We start from the raw sequence: 7,305 nt of genomic DNA, 5'->3' as shown, positions 1-7,305 counted from the left end.
TGCAATCTCTCTCTCTCTCTCTCTCTCTCTCTCTCTCTCTCTCTCTCTCTCACACACACACACACACACACACACACACACACACACACACACACACACACACACACACTTTCAGGCCAGTGTAGTGGTTAGACCATGTGGCTATCATGAAGGAACATAAAAAGAGGAGGCAGTCTTTCAGTTGCCACTCAAGGCTTTATAAGTCAGCTAGCACTTTGAATTGAGGCCAGAAAACAATAGGGAGCCAGTGGGGGCACCAGTACAGCAGCATAAAATGCTCATGACCCAACCTTGTTAGAGTAGAACTGACCACAGTATTCTGAAAGAGTGGATGGTGCTGAACCATCCTGTGGCCATAGCCCCATGAAGTGTCTTAATACAATAATCCCAAATCAATAGGATTATGATGGCATGAATGATCATGACTAGACCTGGATCTGGGAGATGAAGCTGCAGGCAGAGTTGATGACTCTCTTCCGAGCATGTTAAGAAACCAAATGGGCAAGGAGCAGAAGCTTGACCTGTGCAGCTGCATGAACAGGTACTGGGGGAAAAGGCAGTGATGGGTCAACAACAATATAGGAACACTGAATGGAACAAAACAGCCTCACCAAACAATTTGGATCACAGTTGCTTGAAGAATTTCATCCTATGTATGCTTGACTGCTAGGTAGTTTAATTGGGTGCTAGAAAATTTAAGGAAAGAAAGAATATATAGTTTGTTATGGCTAAACCTTCAATACCTTTCAGATGTTCTTTTTTTTTAAAAGCAAAAATACATAATTGCCTGGAAGCCGTAGTCCACCTTTCAGCTGTTTGCCAACATTTGTTGCAATCCAAAGAAAGTTATGTTTGCCTCGGTCCCATAGAAATTAATCACTGCAGTCCCATTGGCTTCTGTGGGACCGAAATGCACTTAACTTGCATCCATTATTATTATCCCACAGACCCAGTGGTAGTTTTTTTCCCAAAGTCGCACACAGGTGCAATGGAAATAATAATCGTGGAGTGCCTGCAGCCACCTATATCTATTCACACAGTGTGAAGGCCATGTCAAGTACTGCTTCAGGTTTTTCATAAAAGGAACAGACAGCAGCAACAACTTTGGCCTCATGCTGCAAGAACAAGTCATAAGGCTCAATTTGTATTTTTTTTCCCTCTACTTATAAGTAGTTTCAAGTTGAATCATCAAATCTTGCTGTTGGCTACATATTACTCTAGGCCACCAGATCCTTCTGTGCCGCGTAACTTATATTCCACGATCATTCAACGCTGAGACATAAACAATGAGTACATTTAATAAGTTTTGCAGCCAAAGTGGTGCCCTTTATGGCAGCAGAGTCCAAGCTCTCTGAATGCACCAATAAAATAACATGATACAAATTTCACAGGCTTGTGCCAAAGGCTACAGTGTTGGGAGACTTCAGGCCAGTTCAGTATTTCTCAAACATTTCTTGTTTTTCCCCCCCTACAAACTGCCCCCCCCCTGCCAAAACTCATTCTACTTTTGGAATCCAGCAAAATGCACAGAATATTTGCACACTGCCAACCCCTCCCTCTAGTATGCTTAAGAACAGGTGGACTGGAACACAGGACCACAGTACTAGCATTGAAACGATAGAGTAAGGTACAGTATTTCAGATTCTTTCCGAAAACCAGCCAGTCTCTAAAGGAGGCAGGAAGGGAAGAGTCACTTTGGCTAAAAGGTTCCTTATGGTTTCTGCCAGTTTGGCGCCATTCATCGTAGTTTGGGTGGCTGCATTGCTAAGGTTGCAATCCTAACTACACTTACCTGTGAGTAAGACCCATTGACCATAATGGGACTTACTCCTGAGTAGACATGCATAGGATTGGGCTGTCAATCTCTGTTGCTGGGAGGAAATTGTGTTTAGTTCAACCGGCTGCAAAATTGTCCTCACTCCTGGATAATCATCCCTTCCTCAGCCGATGTGTCTTCCCTTTGGGGCAGAAAGAGGAGATATAAATAGATAACCACATAAATAATCAGCATAAGAACTGAAATACTGCATCACTTTATCTCTCCTTACTTGATTGTGCTACACTCGGGAACAATGATAATGATAGCACTGCATGGCTGTAGGCTGTTTTAAGAAATGAGACTGAATGTGGGAAGAAGACAACATAACACAGGGGTGCAATCCCATTGCCTCCTCTATCAATCTTTTGGACTGTTCCTCCATCTATCTGTCCAATCCCCTTTTAAAAACACCTATGCCAGGTACCATCTGTATTGGAATTGCGGAAGATATTACCGAGGAGATAGGGTGTGGTGTCCACAGTGCCCCTTGCTCTGAGTAAATGCAGGATTAAAGCCCAGGTGGTAGCTGGAGGTGTGCTGCACAGCTGCAGCCACTAGAGCATAAGGAGATCCCTCAGGTATATAGGGAGCACCTGAGGCAGAAAGGGTTTGGTGGGTGATAGGAGTGTAGGTTGGAGAGGAGACTGACTTGGTTTATGGAATTGGAAATCAGACTGTGGATTGTTACTGGACTTTGGCTTTGGACTTTGATTTGGATACCCTGACAGATTGGACTGACCTACCTGGAACCTGACTTTGGATTATAACTTGGAATATTGGCAACTCTGATTGATTGGACTGGTTTACAAGGCCCAGTGGATTGGGATTTGGCAAAACACCAGCACAACATCATGCGGCAAGGAGTTCCACAAATTAATTATGCACTGGGTAAAGAAATATTTTCTTTATTTCCTTTTTGTCTGCTATGTCCGTCCCTATAGGACAACAAACTTTAAAAAAAATTCCCAAAGTGCATATTCACAATTCACTAGGTCAATTGTCCATTTTATTTTGGTTGAATGCCAGTCAAATATTGATTCACTTAATGTTTGTAAGTCTAGTGTTTTTGAGTGCTTTGTTAGCATCACGCTCTTGATGAAAGTAAAATTATTTACTAAGGATATTAGTATTTCCTTTTATTATTAAGGATATTTATTTATTGCAGTTCAGTAGGAGTAGTTCACAAAATGGTTTACGTAGTGAAATAAATCAGTGAATGGTTCCCTGTCCCCAAAGGGCTCATAATCCAAAAAACTACAGGAGTGACACCAGCATCATGGTCTGATGCTTTGCCACTTGGGATGGTGAACCGACTGCTCATCTTGAACAGTATCTCTGTCTGTAGTAACGCTTGCAACTACCTCCACGGGGGAGCTGCAAATATGTGGCATTGTTTGGTCCAGGAAGAGGTGCTTCAGCTGGCTCACCATTCACAGCGGTGCTGACCATGATTGCACAGCAGTTGGGCTGGCTGTCCAGTGACAAAAGCTATTAGTTGCTTGTGAGGGTGTGGAGGAGAGGAGAGGGCTGCATTGCAATGGGAAAGCCATGGGCATGCCAAATGAGTGATCCTACCACATATTTTTCCCAGAACAAAATTCTTTACAATTTGAGTGCTGCTGACCCTCACAACAACATACATTTCAACTGTGCCTAGTTACCAAGGATAGGTTCTCTTTTCTGACCCCTGGTGACAGTGCCCTGGTTTTCTCCCTGGTTTACCTTCGGGGATGTCTTGCAAATGTTTTCCTAAAGTTTTGTTTCTATGATCAGATCCATTTTGTTATTAAATATTAAACATTCATAAATGTTCAATGCAATGGGGAGGGGTGGGAGGAATGGGAGGTGATGGGGCAAGGAGGAGGAAGGATCAGGCCCAGGAGGGAGGCCTGATCGACCTTTATGGGGCAACATAGATTTGCACCAATGATTGAGCAGCTGCCCCATAGTAGCTACTGGGGCTTACCTTGAGGAGACCTCCAGCAGTCAAAAATCCCCCACAGGATGCAGCAGATGTTGCAATGGCGCCACTGCATCACTACATGGGATTTAGGTAGGACTGGGCTGTTAAATGTGAAAGGCTGCAATCCTATACATACTTTCCTGGGAGTAAGCCCCATTGAACATATTGGAACTTACTTCTGAGTAGATGTACATAGGATGTACATAGATGTACATAGGATTGTAAGACATGCAAATTTAGCCTGTGTGGTGCAGGCTGAGAGATATTGACTGGTCCAGAGCCACCCAGTGACCTTCATGACTAAGCAGAGATTTGTGCTAGATGCACTAGATTTCCCAAGTGCAACCCATACAACTGTGGTTCTCAAGCATTTAGCACCAGGGCCCACTTTTTAAAATGAGAATCTGACAGGACTCACCAGAAGTGATGTCATGACCAGAAGTGACATCATCAAGCAGAAAAATATTTAACAATCCTAGGCTGCAATCCTACCCACACTTACCCAGGAGTAAGTCCCATTTACTATCATTGTTAAAAGTATATACATAGTAGCCTGTTAAAAGTACAGTTCTGTAACATATCCCCAAATGCAGTCTCATATCATGGTAGCATCAAGTCTAATACATTAAAAATAAAATATTGAAATGAATGGGGATGCACCTGAAATTGGCTCATGACCCACTTGGTGGGTCCCGACCCACAGTTTGAGAAATGCTGCTGTATGTATGATATACAACACATGAATGTGCAATATTAGGGGATGCAACAACTTCAGGATAACAGAACACACATCACACATCACACGGTTAAGAACATAACAAATCAGATCCAACCAGGAATGAGTAACTGCATGGCTCTTCTGGCAAGTTTACAATTAAGCAGAAAGTGATAAATCCTAGAACTAATTCTGGAGAGTTGCATATTTGGGGATACAGAAGAAGTCATACAAGCCAACCAACAATTACTTTCAAATAAAAATAGTTATTTGCCTTGTGCAGCCTTGCATTTAGCTAGGAACATAAGCACTTGTAATGACATTTCCTTTGGAAAAACAATAGTTTGGCCAATTTTTAAAAATGACTCTGATGAAAGTTGAAAGAGTTTGGAGAAATCCCAAGCATGCAAACTAAATGAATTATATAAGCCCAAGGATACGCCCGCATCTTCAGTTCCTAGAACTGAAATTATGTAATGATCACAATATGGAAGATTCAGTGAAAAAGCATGACTGTAGCAATATACAGTGCTGCTGGAAACCAGGGACCTCAGCAGGGATCAAAACTTAATATTTGGGCTTTTGTCTTTAGGGTTGCCTTGATTTTCAACAATCCATTCTCATTTCAGGCCCCAAGAGTGTGTAAGAATTAGATGGGCAACCCAATCCTAACCTGCACAGGAGCAGGCAGGCCCAGTGGTCTGCACTGTATCCAGTGTAGATTAGGAGGTGATTGGAGCGCAACTTGGAGCAAGGGAATATTTATCCCCTTAGCCCTTGTGGCATGCGAGGCATCCCTATGGAGCTGGCGCAAATCACTGGCGCAAATCCAAGTAGCCTGGTGTAACACTGGGAAGGGGGTTAGGATCCAGCCTAAACTTCCAAGGATCCAGCCTAAACTTCCCCTCCCAGGCCCAGCCCACCCACCGGTCTGCCATCTTCCCACTCAAAAATGCTCTCAGCCAGTGCAAATCCCTTCGCCACCAGTGGATCTGGTACTGGCAGGCTGGCGCATGTCCTTGCACCTGCCTAGCTGGCTCATGAGTCATCATGAACATGCTTTGTGGAATTTTCACAACACTTGTAGGCTGGCACTCTCATGGTATTGTAAAAACCCAATGGAAAAATGGTGGTTTAGATTCGCCTGCTTATGTAAAAAATGTGTAAAAACAGAGAAAGGCTGTATATAAATCTCTCTCTCTCTCTGTGTGTGTGTGTGTGTGTGTGTGTGTGTGTGTGTGTGTGTGTGTGTGTGAGAGAGAGAGAGATTCAAATCACTTCCATGTAGCTCTTCTCCTTGCAAGATTTGAGAATGACTTTAGTTGGACCACAGGAGAAACACTACTGTGCAGAGTTATTTGAAGTGGAGAAGTAGCTGGTAAGGCGAGGGTTACGTACCTGCCCTACTGCTGCTCCAGTGGCATTACTAAGGAGGTGTGTGTGGGGGGGGGTGAGGTCGCAGCGGGTGATGTGCACAGGGGGAGGTGACACCACTACTGGCCAAAATTTTTAAAATCTTGGTATTTTTGAATAATACCATTATGTTATATATCATTTGATACATAATTTCATTCAGAATGCAATGGAATGAACCTCTTTGAAATATCTCTGTTCTATTCAATGTTATAGCCAGAAAACCAGTGGGGGGTGGGTGGGTGATGGTAAATCACTACACCCACTGCCCGGGATGTTGTCCTGCCTACTGCATGGTAGGAGGTTCCTCATGGGGGTGACACACTGATCTCCTACACTGGGTGATGCAAGCCCTACTGACGCCACTGTGCTGCTCCTCCACTTTACATCTCCTCTCTCCCAAAGCAGCTTTTCGTTTTAACAATCAAGGTCAGGGCTTAGTTAAATATATCCCAGAATGGATTGCAGCCTGCTGGATTTTTGAAATGCAAGAATAAATGGAAAACTGAATTCAGGACGTTCTCACCTAAGAGTTAGGCCTTCTGGATTGGTAAGGTGAAAGCAGCAAATGTTTTATGAGGCGCAAACACCAGATGGGATTTTAGTGCAAATAAAGTGAAGGGTGCAGTTGGGAAGCTTATGAGATGGAGAGACCCTGTGGCTAATATCCAGAAAGCATGGAAAAGCTGGAAAGTGAAAACACGAAGCTAATGGGCAGGAGCATGGCATGAATGATAAAGGCAGGGAATGAGCACATACTTCTCATGTAAAGCAGAATATTATCAAACAGAGCTTTGAAAGCATCTAGTGAAATCAGAAAATCCCAGAGGTGTTGGGTAAGCAAAAGTGGAGGGTGTGTGTGTGTGTGTGTGTGTGTGTGTGTGTGTGTGTGTGTGTGTTAACAGAGCCATTGTTAATAAAACACTGCTAATAACTTTAAAGTAAAACTGATTTAGAATTATGATTTGATTTCTCATGCTAGAGTGGAATTTGTCTAAGAAGCTAAATTGAGACAGATGGGAGACCAACTGGCAACCTATAGCTTCATCAAGTGGATTTGAAAAGACATGAAAGGAAAATAAATTTTATGGTGAATGCATGGACATAAGATGGCTGCTGTGATGATATTTGCTCTCTGCAGAGCAGAGATGGGATTTGGGAGGCTTGTCTAGCGAGAACAGATTTCCCTGCTAATAGCATGCAAGGCAAGCAAAAAGACCTCTTGATTAGAATGGTCAGAAGTTCAGCACAAGATAGAGTTGTCTGCTCTATAAGACTGTACGAAAGGGATTTTGAGATGGCTGTACTTTTTACCCACTTCGCTAAACGATACCAGGGATAAAGAAAATTGAGTGGATCTAAAATACAGTAAGCTGAGCACTGTCAATGGGGAAC

The sequence above is a fragment of the Tiliqua scincoides genome, chromosome 1 (assembly GCF_035046505.1).
Source record: "Tiliqua scincoides isolate rTilSci1 chromosome 1, rTilSci1.hap2, whole genome shotgun sequence".
NCBI classification, from domain to species: domain Eukaryota; kingdom Metazoa; phylum Chordata; class Lepidosauria; order Squamata; family Scincidae; genus Tiliqua; species Tiliqua scincoides.
The sequence above is the reverse complement of the archived record's forward strand: the minus strand, read 5'-3'. Positions refer to the sequence as shown.